Raw genomic sequence first — 15,524 nt, 5'->3', positions numbered from 1 at the left:
AAATTAAGTACACAAAACAAATGATTGCTTAAGTATTCACATCAGTATTTAGCACAAACACCTTAAGCTGCCATGATAGCTTTTAGTGTATGTGCACAGGTCTCTCTCTGTCTCTCTCAGCTTTGCACATCTGGACACTGCAATTTTTTCCGATTCTTCTTCATTACAAAACTGCTCAAGCTCTGTCAGGCTGTATAGAGATTGTGAGTGAGCATTCTTTGTCAAGTCCAGTCACAAAGTATCCCTTATACTGAGATCAGGACTCTGACTTGGCCACTCCTGGACATTAACTTTACTGTTTCTAAGCCATTCCTTTGCTGCTTTGGCTTTGTGCTTGGGGTCATTGTCTTACTTTAAAACACATCTTCTACCAAGACGCAGGTTTCTTGAAGACGATATTGTGTTTTCCTCCAATATTTCCCAACATTTTGTTGCATTCATTTTCCCCACTACATACCCAAGTCTTTCAGGGCCTGCTTTAGAAAAGCATCTTCAGAGCAAGATGCTAAAACCACCATGCTTCACGGTGGAGATGGTGAGTTTTTGATCATGTGCAGTGTTTAATTTGTAGCTTGTAACTTCTTCAGAGTTATCAGAGGTCTCTTGGTGGCCTCCCACAGTAGTCGTCTTCTTCTTCCACAGTCGGTGAGTTTATGTGGACAGGCTGCTCCATGCAGATTTACAGCTGTGCCATACTTCTTCCATTTCTTAATAATTGATGTAACTGGATTCCAAGCAGTGCTTGGTGATGTGGACATTTTCTTGTTTCCATCTCCTGACTTGTGCTTTATAATCACCTTTTCACTGAGTTGCTTGGATTGTTCTTTGGTCTTCATTGTGTTGGTTAGACCACAAGTTGGACCTTCCACATACAGGAATTGAATTGAAACACCAGACAGGTTATCTCCATTGAACCAATGTCAGTGTATGTTAGATGACATATACCCAAGATGATGTCACAAAAGATGAAGAGTTGCTCAAAATCTGCATTATAGGAATTCAGAAACTGCATACAGATAGACATGCGTTACTAATCTATGCTTGTTTAAAAATCATACCGTAAGTATTGTGGAGACACTGAATACTAAATATGTTTATCTTTCCAATCTTACATTCATTCATCCACTTCCTCTAACCACTTTGTCCAATTTAGAGTTGCCAGTGCTGATCACATTTCTAGCAATACCTGGTGGAAACAACAACTATCCCTGGAAGGAATGCCAGTCCATCGCAGTACACATGCACACACAGACCCACAATGGCTTAACACCAATTATTATAATGTGTTTCCCCATAACTGTAAAGTGGAAAAGCACAGCAGAAAATGAAAGGATGGATGGGTGCATTAAATTCACGTTTATTAAATATTTGTCTCAATTGAACATATTTCAGTTCTGTATGGTTTAGTAGGTATAGTATGTACTGTATTGTGATTGACATCACACAGTAAAGGAATGCATCTTTCTCTGTCTTTCTCTAATCCAAGGCAGAAATTGCCTGCTTATTTCTTTCTAGTAATATGTAAATACTCCTAAAGGTATATTGCTCACATTTCCACCTTACTATGCTTTCTTTAACTCCCCACCATGAGCTGCTGCCCCTGTCTGTAATTCATTCCTGACAAAAGCTCATGTGTGCAAATGAGGGGATACACAGGGGTAACTGCTGCTGTGCACTGCCTGCCACTCTAAACATGTCTCCCATGAAGATTTAAACTTCCATGCATGAAGGGTTGCTAGCTTCTCTATCTATTTAAAATACTTTATCCTTAATAATATAAACATGCACACTGTACCCCATGTTTCATAATGTTTCACTTTTCAGTTGATATTAAGGTATACAGTACATTTTATCATCTGTAAAAACTTTCCTTCTTTGGCATTTTAAATCAGGAGGTTTGGCAATGCAGACCTGAAAAATTACTTTCACTTCAATACATTTTCCAATTTATGATCTGCTTCTTCCTCATTTTAGCCTAATTTATAAATGTCACAATACTATAAGTGATATGAATAATTTGACAACCACAATATTATAAAAATATCCCCAAAGGATTTTAGTAGGTTGCTACATTGTCACCTCATATATGCGATCCACATTGTCAATTCCTCAAAAATAATTGAACTTTGATGTTGTTGCTGGTAGACAATAGTGTATACCCCAGGGAAATTGGAGTATGCGGCACAAAAACAAAATATCTGCCACAAGACATTCCTGCATGTTTAGTTATGCAGCAACATATAGAAGGTTTCCCTGTAGATTGACACAAAATGGAGTTTATTCAAAGACACCAAATTCAGCAAATACAGTTTAACTTTATTTTGACTTGTGTATGCAGATTAGAAATTTGTGCACTGCATCCTCTAGAGGAGTGTCCTTAGTGACTTTTGCATACATCATAATAGGAAACTACAGCTGACAAACAAGTAAAATGAAACACCTTCCTCTGCCATGGTATAAATGTTCTCACAACATATGTAGTATAATATAAATTATTAAGACTGGTATAATATTTATAACAAGTGCAGGAAGGCTGAGACATTTCACATTTCTATTCCTAGTGGAAATTAGCATGAAATTTTGAAAATGAACTGAGATCACTGAAAAAATGTTTCTGTTCTTGAGGGTTTTGTTTTACCCATGAAAAACACATATAACAACAATGTCACAACACTATTAAACATATATATGACATAACAGGAATGACACTTTTCCCACTTTCACTCCACCTATTTTGATGAACTATTCTTGTGACAGTCCCAATTCTGATGAATCTGGCTGACTTGTTAGCCTACAGACTTCACGGACGCCTTATTAATTTCAGGGTCATCTCAACCATGATATCGCGTCTTCACCACCCAACATCTTAGAACAGTGGCTCGACTGAACCATATTACAGTGTAACTATGCCATGATTTAAATGTTTATGCATTTACAGTTTAGACATCACATACACAATATACAATATATAAAAATTTAAACAAATGTACACAATCTACGTCACCAACTCCTGTAGTCCTCAGTTCCCATATATTAAATAGTACTATACAGTATAAAAGAGGTCATTTTCAAATTCTAGCCTAACATCCTCAGTTCCTCGAAGACTTACTCATAAACTCCTTTCTCATGCTTTATTATAAGCATTAGGGAGATAGATTATGTACAGGATAAAATACTTTAAATTGTGTAGCTTTCCTTTTTGTTTCCTAGCTTGGTCAAGTTTTGATGTTATCATCTTTTATTGATCAGGTTACACAGCCTGTGTATACCCCTAGAAAAACAGACCAAAAAATCTGAATTTCTTTTTCGTCAAGAGAAAAATGTTATCATGTGTAACAGCAACATGTAAATACTAAAATGACAACATAAATACAGTCCAAATGGTATGTGTAATGTCTACCACCATACTGATACAGATTTAGTACATGTCTTTCATGTAATATGTTTTGACAGTCAACAATGCGCAGCCCAATCAGGACAGTAGAAGTGTGTTTCTTTGCGTACTTTTCTTATATTTTTAATCTGTTGCCTGTGCATGAGAGCTAAGTCAGTGCCTGTTAATTGTGAACAGTGCTTAGGTGGCGGACGGTTTTCTTGTCCTTCTACTTGATTACAATTATTTTGACTTTTTTACCACAAAGCTACTTGCACCCCGGAGAACTTTCACATGACTAAATTCACCAGCCATAATACGGATCGTATGGTGCCATATGCATCAGTTTCACTATCTGTGTCAATGTCTAGTTATGAATTCTCATTATCATCACTATCACTTGATTCAACTAATTGTTTGCATTCAGTTCAGCTTTTTGTTTATATGCTGGTGCGTTTTTATGTTGAAAGCTCCACTCCACTCATGAATATTAATGAGTTACCACAGAGTGCCAGAAAGCATAGAAAAATTCATGTTTTTTTGCAGTATATTACTTCATCTACATAATGGCAGCAGAACACTATGCGGAGCATTATTAAAGGCTTAACGCGCCAAATATCATCAAAATCGATTAACCTGAATACTGTTTGGAATTAATCCTAATTGCATAGAATTCTGAGCCCGAGACATGCTCAGGGTTAATGCTAAGGAGGTTAACTGTCCTTCTTAAAGGTACACCCTGTAACTTCCTAAATAAATTAACCATTTTTACCATGTGTTTTATTGTATAATTCTATTGATCAAAGTGTAATGTTGCTGATTTGCCTCAAAGATTCATGTGCAGAAACTAATTTGGATTCAATTGGGCTGAGGTTATAAAATTCCTACAGTTAACATTTGCAAAGGGGGATTTACACATTCAGAACCTGTTTGGAACCTCTGCAATTTTATTTTAGAATAGAACAGAAATCTTTACCTAGCATTATACTTGCGTACAATGAAATCTGGTTTGACAATTCTCATAAAAACAGCAATATATTAAAGAAAAAGGAGGAGGTTGGGAGCATGCGCTGATACAGCTCATTGCTGCTCCCACCACATTGCGAACCACCTCACAATCCTATTTTAGGACCCTAGCGCAGCTGTGCAATGGGTGACACCTCAGCACTACACTAGTTTGAACGGAATGGAACAGTCTGGGTTTTTTTTTTTTTTATAGTCTTTGGAGTGTTAATCCTGCCACTAGCAGTAAATAAATAGATTCAGCCTTTGAGGGCTGAATTGTGTCTGTGTGTATAGTAACAATCCCAAGATGGGGTTTAAATCAGTTCTCAGCAGTTGAGCACAGGATGTGATGAAAGTCACAGCTAGAGAATAAAGCTATTTTTCAGTCTGTTTGTGTACGATTGGATCACCCTATAGTGGCTACCAGATGGTTGTAGATCATTGAGAGAATGCGCAGGGTGTGTTGTGCTTCTGCTGATGCTGCTAGCATTCTCCTTCATGTGGCTAACAAAAACGCTGATCAGATGCTGGAAGCCAGTCCTGATGAATTGCTGAGCCACTATCACTACACAATGCAGATCTTTCCGCTCAGTGGCTCGAAGTGGCACCACAATTTTTCTTTACACCTAAAGCATAAACTCTTACTCCACACAACGTACTGTGTAACCTGCACACAATTAGCCATTTGACTCATTTCGGTACACTGTCTGCTTGGTGTATAATTTTAAGTCCAACGGAACCCCCAAATCTTTCTCCTTAAGTGTACTTTTCTGCTACAGAACCTTACAGTGCATTTAGCTATCATCCATCTATTTTCAAGCCTGTTTGGTCCAGTAGATTGATTGCAGATGAATGGATTTATTTCTGGATGCATTGGGGATAGGTCAAGAAACAATGCTGGATGTGGCATTGGTCTGTTTACGGTAGTCATTATTTTTACATCCTGGTATTATGAAAAATGATGTATCCTTTTAAAATTGAACCAATTTTTCAAAATATTTTTTTATCTAACTTATTCAGTAATTATTTTCAGACTGCCATCTGGTAATTTAACTTTTTTAGGGTTATCTACAACACAACACTTTTTAATCTCACATATTTATCTGTATTATTTATAGAAATTAAAAAGAACAGAGCTGAACTTTATGAGAGCTCCTTGACTGCTCTCTTATTGTGGAAATATTAAAAGAGCCTCTTGTTTTATAAAGAGTATTATGAGAAATATTCTTCTTTAACAGTCTTTTTGAAATTTATATTTTATCATTTTTCCTGATGCCACTTAAGCTCCTAGGCTTCATAATTAAGGCTGGATGTATTTCTCATGTAGACCTTATACAACTGCTGTTTCCTAAGCAATGTCTTTCTTATATGTTTAATCTTTCTTGGAGGAGGTCTGCTGCATTTCTGATTTTTAGAAACTTGTTTTGATATTTCTTAGGTGACACTCCTCAATGTACATAAATAATCTTCAATTGTGTCTTATTATCTGACCTTGTTCCGCTTCATTTATTTGTAGCATGAGATTAAAATTAAATAGTTTAATTTTTTTGCATATTCATTATTTTAAAATAATGTGAAAATTTTAATTAACAATAACTTAATTGCAATGGGTCTTTAACCCCTAAATTCAAAATTCCGTTTTGAGTATTACAGCTCTCAGTTTGAGAATTGTTTCTCATCTAGTTTATCTCTGACATATCAATATCAGCATAACATCCATCCATCCATCCATTATCCAACCCGCTATATCCTAACTGCAGGGTCACGGGGGTCTGCTGGAGCCAATCCCAGCCAACACAGGGCGCAAGGCAAGAACAAACCCAGGCAGGGCACCAGCCCACCACAGGGCACACACACACACCAAGCACACACTAAAGACAATTTAGGATCGCCAATTAACCTAACCTGCATGTCTCTGGACTGTGGGAGGAAACCGGAGCACCCGGAGGAAACCCACGCAGACACGGGGAGAACATGCAAACTTCACGCAGGGAGGACCCAGGAAGTGAACCCAGGTCTCCTAACTGCGAGGCAGCAGTGCTACCACTGCGCCACCGTGCCACCCTCAGCATAGCATTCTTCATATATTCCATCCAGGAAGAGCAGCAAAGTTAGAGGCATATCTCCTTATTTGAAGAAACCATTCAGTCCAGCTTAGTATTATTATTTTTTAATTCACAATTATACTGCTTCATTTTTAACTTCTAAACTTATCTGTTCTAATTCTACCTGTATATGACATGATCATGTTTTTTCTTAGATAGCAAGTATGAAGAAGAAAGACGGCAAGGAAAAGCAAAAGGAGCTTATGAAATATACAGCGAGAAGAAAATGAAGAAGAAATTTTTCTGCTCCATGTAATGTAAAGGTTCCAAGATGAAATCATTTAAGGACAATATTGAGCCATTTATGCTTAAATGTCACATTATGTGAAGTTCTGCTTTAATGTACAAGAAACTAAATAATCTATATTAACTATTATTTGAAGGTCAAATGCAAAATTAAGACATCCTGGCTGAAACAGAAAAAATGCTGAAAGGAAAGGAAAGAGTGTGATGCATAAGTCAAACCACTCACATAATGACTCCTCGGTTAACTAGGTATAAAACCATGTGGTGCTGGTGCTTCGTAATGGAATGTATTGGAAAGCTATTTTTAAATAGTGCTAGGCAGCTAGGAAATGGGTGAAAACTTACAATACAAGAAAACAGGAAAATAGAGAGAAGTGGCATAAGCAGAAACAAACGTTGAATATCCATAACACCATAAACACCCAACATTCTTGTTAACTAACAAGGAAAACTTAAAAAATTAAATTGAGCATGCTACATCATACTACGACTTGCAGTTTACCCAGTGACTTTTGAGAGATTGCATATTATAATAAGAAATGACCATTTTGTGCTTCTAATGTACTTGTTTTTATGCATTTTGAAATGGGGAAGCTGAGGTCCAGCTTTCTGGGGATGCTTTGATTACAAATAAAACACAATTTCATACAAACATAAGACACAAACATGTAGGATCATACATCATGGTAATAAAAGACTGTATAAGCTGTTGTTTCTCTAATAATAGAAGTCTTTCCCCAGCTCAGCAACTTCTGATCTTTCGGATCCCTGTAGAAAATAACGTCCTGCCCCTCTGCAGGAAAACAGCTCTGAAGAAGACAACTTTGGATTTTATTGAAGTTGACAAGACAAAAACTGAGTCAACTCGTTTTCTTCTGTGCTTTTAAGCTGTGTTAAAAGACTTCAAAATTGTTTCAGTGACTTTGGAATAAATTGTGCTTGGACAATCAATATTATTTGTGCAATAGAGAGCCCAGATCATGACAATTTAAATAAAGCACCATCTTCTCAGTGGTCTTCTTTACAGTTTATTTTGTACATAAATAGCTCATATAGTACCTCCTTATAGGGCAGTTGCACTGCCAATTCTGGAAGAGGCAGGAATAAAAAAAAAATTAGGGTTAGGATTATTTAACTTTGGGAATAGGGATATATACCTCTCTAGGTTTGTACCCAATCCCACAACCTGCACAAAGGCAAGGTGAATGCACTCTACATGAACATGTTAGCTTGCTTTGTGTTTACTTCTGGCTTTCATTATCCGCTTTGTTTTCATCATTTTCATTGTCTGGAACTTATTAGAGAATAGTTTTAATTTATTTTTATTTTTCCCATTTATTTATGTGACATAATTTATGGGTCATGTGACCGCAATCATCACACTTATGGTGAAACCAGAAGTTCTGGTATAAATAAAGATGCCGCATGAGTCAAGATTATCCTTCCTTCCCTTCCAAAGCTTCTCTTTTTATTTCAAAACATTCCAATATACATCAATAAATCATTTTTTAAGAAATTAGGTTTCAAGCATAACCTTATTTATATGGAATTCAAAACATCCACGTATCTAAAGAGCGACCCTACAAAGACCGGAGTATCTATCAGTTCATGGAGTGTTACTGAAGATGTTTCCAGACATGAATTGTGGCTGATCTTTATGTACTGCTGAATGATACATTGAGAAGTGTCTCCAGCTGAAAACACATATCATTGATGTGACTGTCATGGTTGGGCCTGGGCTCTGCTTTTGGTTTATCTGATTTTTTTTGTAGTTTATTATTTATCTTCTGACTTTAATTTTGGGATTATTGAATAATTTAAATTAATCTTTGGAATGATTCCTACAGCAGGTCTGAAGCACCAGGCCTTTCCCAGATGGGATTTAGATTAAATTTAGGATTACCTGTCTCCTAAGTGACTGGTCCCACTAAGTAACAAAAGAGCAATGTGTTGTGTTTGCCTGTAGCCTTCTTCTGGTGATTTCTTTTGTTTGATTTTCCTTGATGATATTTAAGAATATTTAAGTTGTTACTGGTTTACATTCTTATTCATGTAGTCTGATTTAGAATTAGTTTATACCTTGGTCTGTTTGCTTGCATTAGATATTTTTTCAATAAAGTATTTCTGTTATTACAGTTGCTGCTTGTCCTGCTTATCTTTGAGGGGTTTACTGTATCTTGTAGCTATTCTATCCTGTTTATGTTTATTTATCCATTTGTTCTTTTTAATCCAATTCTGATTTCAAGTTGAAGGATGCATTTTTCAAGCCATTCTTTCTTCTTATTTATTGATTTCTTAAGTTTATCAAAGTTTAGTATCATTTTTAAATTCTGATTATATGAATAATTAAGTAATTCATTTTGTATTAAATACTTCTTGTAATTACAATTCCTTGTTAAAGCCATATTTATTTCCTTATTCAATAAATATAAAGCATACACATTCTATATACAGTATAACATAAAAGCACAATGGAGCTCAGCCCGACCAGTCTACAGCAGTGACACTAACACTCAGTACTTGCATGCAAACACACTCCTGCACCTGGATCTGTGGTGGGGATGGTTATCTGTGTTCTGATTGAGGGTTATTATTGATGTAGTTAGAACTTACAGAAAGATCTTTTGTGGAATGTTCTTTGGTTTTAGGTTGCTACTAATTAGGTTCCTGTCCATGGTCACTGGGTTCCCTTTCTGAACAAGTAGTAAGGATGCCATGGGCGCCGATTTCAACTAAAATCTGTCATCATTGTACATCTTTTGGTCAGGATTTATTTATTTGATATCTTTTCATATATCAATGAAGAGCTTCCTGATGTTAGTTATCTTGTTTTAGGTGGCTTTAAAGTATTTTCTATTTATGTACATTTTACCGTGATGCCATTTTGCTTTTCCATGGGAATCGCTGTTTTGCAACGTTTGTTACTTGTGGCCAGTGTTGCCAGTGTCCCGATTTCACTGGGACTGTCCCAAGTTCGACAAATCTAGAGTCACACATTGCCTCTGAAAATCCCGATTGAACAAAAATTGTATGTAGGAAAAAAATCTTAATTAAATTTTTATATTGAATATCTAGCCAATTTTATGTAGACAACCTGGTGTAACACCTTTAATGAATAGAATTTGTAACTGTTAGCTGAATCCGATTGTTTGAATCATGTGTGTTCGTGTACTTTGTGTGTTGTCGTACGTTTCTTGTGCTCATCATGGCTGCTTGTGCTCGTGTGTAATTTGTTTTGAAAGTGAAATGATACTGATAAGGATTTTTCAACTAACAAGGTAGGTCGTATTTGCATATCTGCATTCTATTTACAAATATCATGTTGTACAGTATTATATGAAACATAAAACAAGTTACAAGTTAAATAAAACATACCCATACTTCTGTGACTATTTTATATATGTTCAGTTCTATATATGTACTTATTTACATATACTTATATGTTAGATTATACATGTCTACAAATCTATAATTATGATTTAACTAAAATGACCTATTTTTGGTCTTTCTTAGTTCCTTAACATCTTTTTCTTTTGGTTGCTCGAAATGGTGGCTATCCTGATCTGTGATTTTTAAAATCTGGCAACCCTGCTTGTGGCCATGCAGTTGCTAGGTCATGAGTGAAGTGACATTAGCAGTCATGGTGTATAAGTTTGCTTCCTGAAGTCAATTAATTGTCTGAGTTCACTGATTTCTCAAACACATTTAAAAGTAACTTCAAAGTTCTATCATGATTTTTGGTTTCTCTACAAACTTACTTTTTTCAGTTTTTGACTACGAATTTAGGTGCCAATTTGTCACTTCAACGTCCTGTCCTCCTGGTTACAATCTTTGCTAATCTTCAGCTCCAGTTTATCTCCCAGTCATTTAGTTTACCCTTGGGGCATTACTATACCTCTGTCTCTTTTCCTCTCATTGTCTTTCTACTGGTTTGCCATCATCTGGAAATACTCTAGGAAGGGTTGGAAGAAGTTGCTGAGGACAGTGTGTTCCTCATCTGTCTAGCCCAGCATAGTGTTACCCTTAAAATTCATCAGAAGAAGCAGAGTAAATCCTAATTGAAGTGAAATGAAGCTTGCTGTCAGTTGAGGTCAGCTATTACAGTAATGACTGTAGCTATTTGAGGACAATCTTATATTTCAGTTTTTAAGCATGGTCTATAACAAGTATGTCTTATTTGAGAAGATTTTCACTTGTTACATTGACATTGGTTAAGATAATTCTCTCCAGAAGTTGTCCTGGACCTCTACTAGAAAAATGATTAAGTAGGTCCTGGGCCAGGAATTGATCTCTGTGTCATCCAAATCTTTACAATAACTAAAATGCAAAGCCTATAGAAAAAATACACGTTTTTTCTAGATATTACAGTTATTTCTTAAAGTTAAAACTCAAATCCCATCTAGCATAAGCTCCACAGTAAATGCAATGTATTAAGAACCCGCTTTTGTGGACTGTTGGGTGCAGAATCTTTCTTATAACATATAAAAAGTCTGCTTTTACACAGACATGTTATTCCTTTTCTGTGCTAAACCAGCTTACTTGAGTATTGTGTTTGCTTAAGAATTACCTGAATATTTTGAAAGTTAGTTTAAGGAGAAAGTGTAAAAAGCTTTGCGGTATTGTGAGTCTAAGGTATTGCTTGGCTATGCAAGCTTTTATTGATAAGAGAGAGGAACTTGTTTAAAGTAAATGTATAAAATAAAACTGTAACCATAATGTACACACCATAAGATTTTTCTGAGTTATACAAGCATGCTGCATTGTTTCTTCCATTTACATCGGAAGCATGAGCTAAAACAGCTGATGTTAGAAACAAGATTTTAATTTTATGAGCTTCAAAAGTGGCCACTTTTGGTAAAGTATAGTTATGTAAGATCAGATAAATGAGCTGATCAAGAGACAGAACAGAGAAGACAAGGAGCCAGAAATTCAAACTCATGATACTTTGTGTCCTTGCTGACACTTCCTGTAACAGGACAAGCACCATCTGGACAGATTTGCTGCTGATCTTCCTCTGTTTACAGTACTACAGGACTATTCAGGTTGTGTGGTGAATTGCCTCACTACAGTTGCTTTCATTTATGGCACTAGCTACTTGAATAATGCTTAAAGATTAAAACTTACTAGGCCTGCTTTTTTGCCTGCATGTTTGCTCTATTCTACCTCCAGGGGCTGGGAACAGAATTCCTTATTCAGCTAGGTCAAACAGGGGTGAGGAGAGATGTCTTTTCCTCTCATATCTAAAGGGACTACTAGTAGACTGTAGTACTGGGTGCAACTACATCGCAACTATGTACTGTATATTCCCAAAAGTTTGTATATGTAAGAATAGGCAAACCAAAATAGTAACAGAGTATTAAGCATTATACTGTGGGTTCACATTATAAAGAATCTGTATGTGTGAAAAAAGGTGGTTTATGTTTTCAGGAGAGGTGTCCTCAAAAGCCTTTCTATAATGAAACATGGATGTTTGTAAATGATACTTTTGTCACAGGTTTGGAGGATTTGATTGGTATAGCTTCAGTAGAAGGTAACATTACTAATATAGTGAAATCAACTTAAAGCAATATTATTTCCATTTGGAAAATATCAGTGTGAAAACATGTGTTAAGTATGTGATTTGTTAAAACCATATTTTGTTATGGTCACAATTAAACATAAACCTGAGGAAAGTATACTTCTTGAGTGCCCACACAGGGCTGTCTTAATAATCCTTTTTCCTCCCACCAATGTGTCTACTTCTAGTCTATTAGACCCCAAGCCTCATGTTTATGGGCTATAGAGAACATACATTTCTGAAATTATATACAAAAAGAAGGGAAGAAACTCATTTAGATTGTGGAGCTGCATAGGTTGTGCCTAAGGTTGTAAAAGTATAGAAGACAAGTTTATCTACTATTCCATTGTCTCCAACATTTTCAAGTAACACTACAATATAATTCAAAGCCCATACTCCAAGGAGCATGCCATTCATGTGTATATGTGAAGATGCTCTAAATTCATAAGTAGCACAAAAGAAGAATGGAGCTACACATAAGGTGTAAGAAGTGCTAAAATGTGTAAAAAGGATGTGGAGCCTGGGTCCCTCTGTGTCAAGGAGTTTTTTTCAAAGGAATATTTGCTTTAACACATTCTTGAAAGTATCAGGGTAATCATAATGAATGCTGCTAATGCAGATGTTTTTACAATATTAAAGTGCTTTTGCTATATAATTAAAGCAAAGAGAGCTTGTACAAGATTATAAAAATTGAAATTTACTGTATGGCATGAGGTGGAAAGTTTAAAAGATTTAAGAGATAAATTCTATAGTGTGACCTTAAAAGAGACTACAGAAAAAATAATGCACTCACTATAGGAGTAGTATTACCAATCCATACCTGGATATATTCCTATTTGATGACAAATTTAAAAATATGAGAAATGTGCTGTGAAATGCTAAAAGAATATGCAGTTTGTATAAGTAAGCAGATGATTGATTGACACATGTATATTTTGTGGTTATTAGTAAATGTAATAAGTTACATCATTTTACTTCTATTGGAGGGCCTACTGCATGCTTTGAAGAGCATCTCCTGACAAATGTCTTCTGGATTACACTAAACCTCTGTCTAATGGTGGAGGCTCATTTGTTAACCTTTTTGTTGTTAATTTATTTTTGAGATTGTACATTTCAATTTATAGCCTTTTTCGTGTTATAAGTCTCACTTAGACAAGGTATTAAGCTATAGTTTGGTGTTAAAGTGTTTATAATGAAAATAATCTAGCCTTGTAGATAAAACAGTAAGGAACAACTGCACGGGCACCAAAGGACAGAAAACAAACAACCTTTTTTTCTCAACTACCTTGCATGTCCTGATGTTATGCCATGTGATGGAAACTGGGCCATCAGCGAGCCCCAAACTCCCAAACATGAACACGCAAGCGTATTGGGTTCAAATAATAGAAGGTTTATTCAAATCTCTTCCACAAAGTATCACAAGCACAAATAATCTTTCTCTCCACAATCCACAAATCCTCTCTCCTTAAATACTTTTACCACCGCACTGCCTTCCTCCAGTTGAGTGTTGCCTTCCTTCCTCCCAGCTCCAACTCTCCTGGATAAGGAAGTGTGGTCCCATTTATTGAGGACCACTGGCCGAACGAGGTACTTCCAGGTCATAGGGAAGTCCCATTTTAGGAAGCACATCTCCCTGCCGCGCCCCCTTGTGGCACCCATGGACCCCAGCTGGGCTGTGCTGCCAGACTACACTTCCCAGCATGCCCTGCTGGCTCCCTACTGGGCACCGATATCCGGGACTGCTATCATGTAATGTATTGGGGGAGTAAAAAGTCTCCAGCGACCTCTTCCACATCCGGTGAGCTGTCCGTCCATCGTTTCTGGCCTTCTCTTCCAGGTCTGATCCCCTTCTCCACCCTGGCCGGGATGCCTGTCTTCCTGCTAGGAGCCTCCCGTATGGGTAAGGAACCATCCCCTTTTCTGGCCGTGATGCCTGTCCAGCCCATATGGCATTTACAGCTAGTAATGAAAATGTAAAACAGCACTATGTTTTTGACAGCACTGATACGATGTCAGAAAGAGACAATCAGTGGTACACATTTCTTTCAGAGAAAAAAAACAAAAGATTTCTTTTGTGAAAACCTAGGAGTAAAATTGAATATAAATAATCTTGTTTGATTACTTGTTGTAATCATTGTCACAAAAAGAATTGAAAGGAGTTTGAACTCACAAGGTTTGTTTTATACACCTGTCCATATATGTAAGACTCTGGAAATGCTAAATTTTGTGCTTTGTTCCAGGATCTATAATCTAAAGAAAGTAATTACAGTATTATGTAATTTGATTTTGTGACACAGTTTCACCTTTATAAGTTTACTGATGCCCCCCAACCCCAATGAAATCGAATATGAGTGTTAGGAGGGGGGGTCTCATTTGGTGAAACAAGTGTGGATCTCCATCTGTGAAATGTCCAGCGGGAGATAAATATCATGCAGCAGTGTAGATCACTAAAGTGACCCTCCAAAGCCCACTTGCACACCAAAAAGAGTCAGTGTTGTGCATGAACTAGTTCAAAAGAATGCGTTCATTGAACAAACTCATTTTTCTAAGAACGGTGAACTTAACATAACGTATTTGCAAGTGAAGAACTTGAACGTGAGCTTACTTCAGTTTTATGTGACATTCTGGATCTGGTTTAGGTTCGGATTAAACATTTTGCCTTATCCTGTAATGTAGGGGTGGAGCCGAATCCGAATACGGTATTCGGATAAGCACAAATAGTGGATTTTTACAAATATTTATTTCGTACAATTTTTTTGCCATTTATTTGTATTCAGAAAAAATAATGTAAAATCAAATAGACACTGTCTGTGTCTACCTGCTTGTGCTTAAGCTGCACCCCTGCTGACACGAGCATGCAGTGAAGCTCTGCTTTCGCTTTTAGAAAAGCGTTGTACTTTGCGAGGCCACTTTATATTTTTCCCCATTGGACATGCAATATGTGACGCGAATTTCGACTGGCAGTGTAATAGATTAGTTCACCTGCACGCTGGTTCACAGTCACCATTGGTGTCACACGGTTGGAATAAAGCGGTAATTTATAATTATACTTGCATCTATTTAATTATATGTGCGTCATCGGGCCGCACTGTAACAAATACTATTATACTATTATACAAAGTTACTGTAGCTTTCTTTCCAATACTGAAAACTTTAAAAAATGTAACACTTAAAGTCTAAAGTTTAAAGAAAAGCAATTTATTTCCATACAATCTCCGTACAACAGCGTACAATTAGA

Source organism: Erpetoichthys calabaricus, chromosome 14 (assembly GCF_900747795.2).
Source record: "Erpetoichthys calabaricus chromosome 14, fErpCal1.3, whole genome shotgun sequence".
Lineage (NCBI taxonomy): Eukaryota > Metazoa > Chordata > Cladistia > Polypteriformes > Polypteridae > Erpetoichthys > Erpetoichthys calabaricus.
This window is presented reverse-complemented; position numbering follows the sequence as displayed.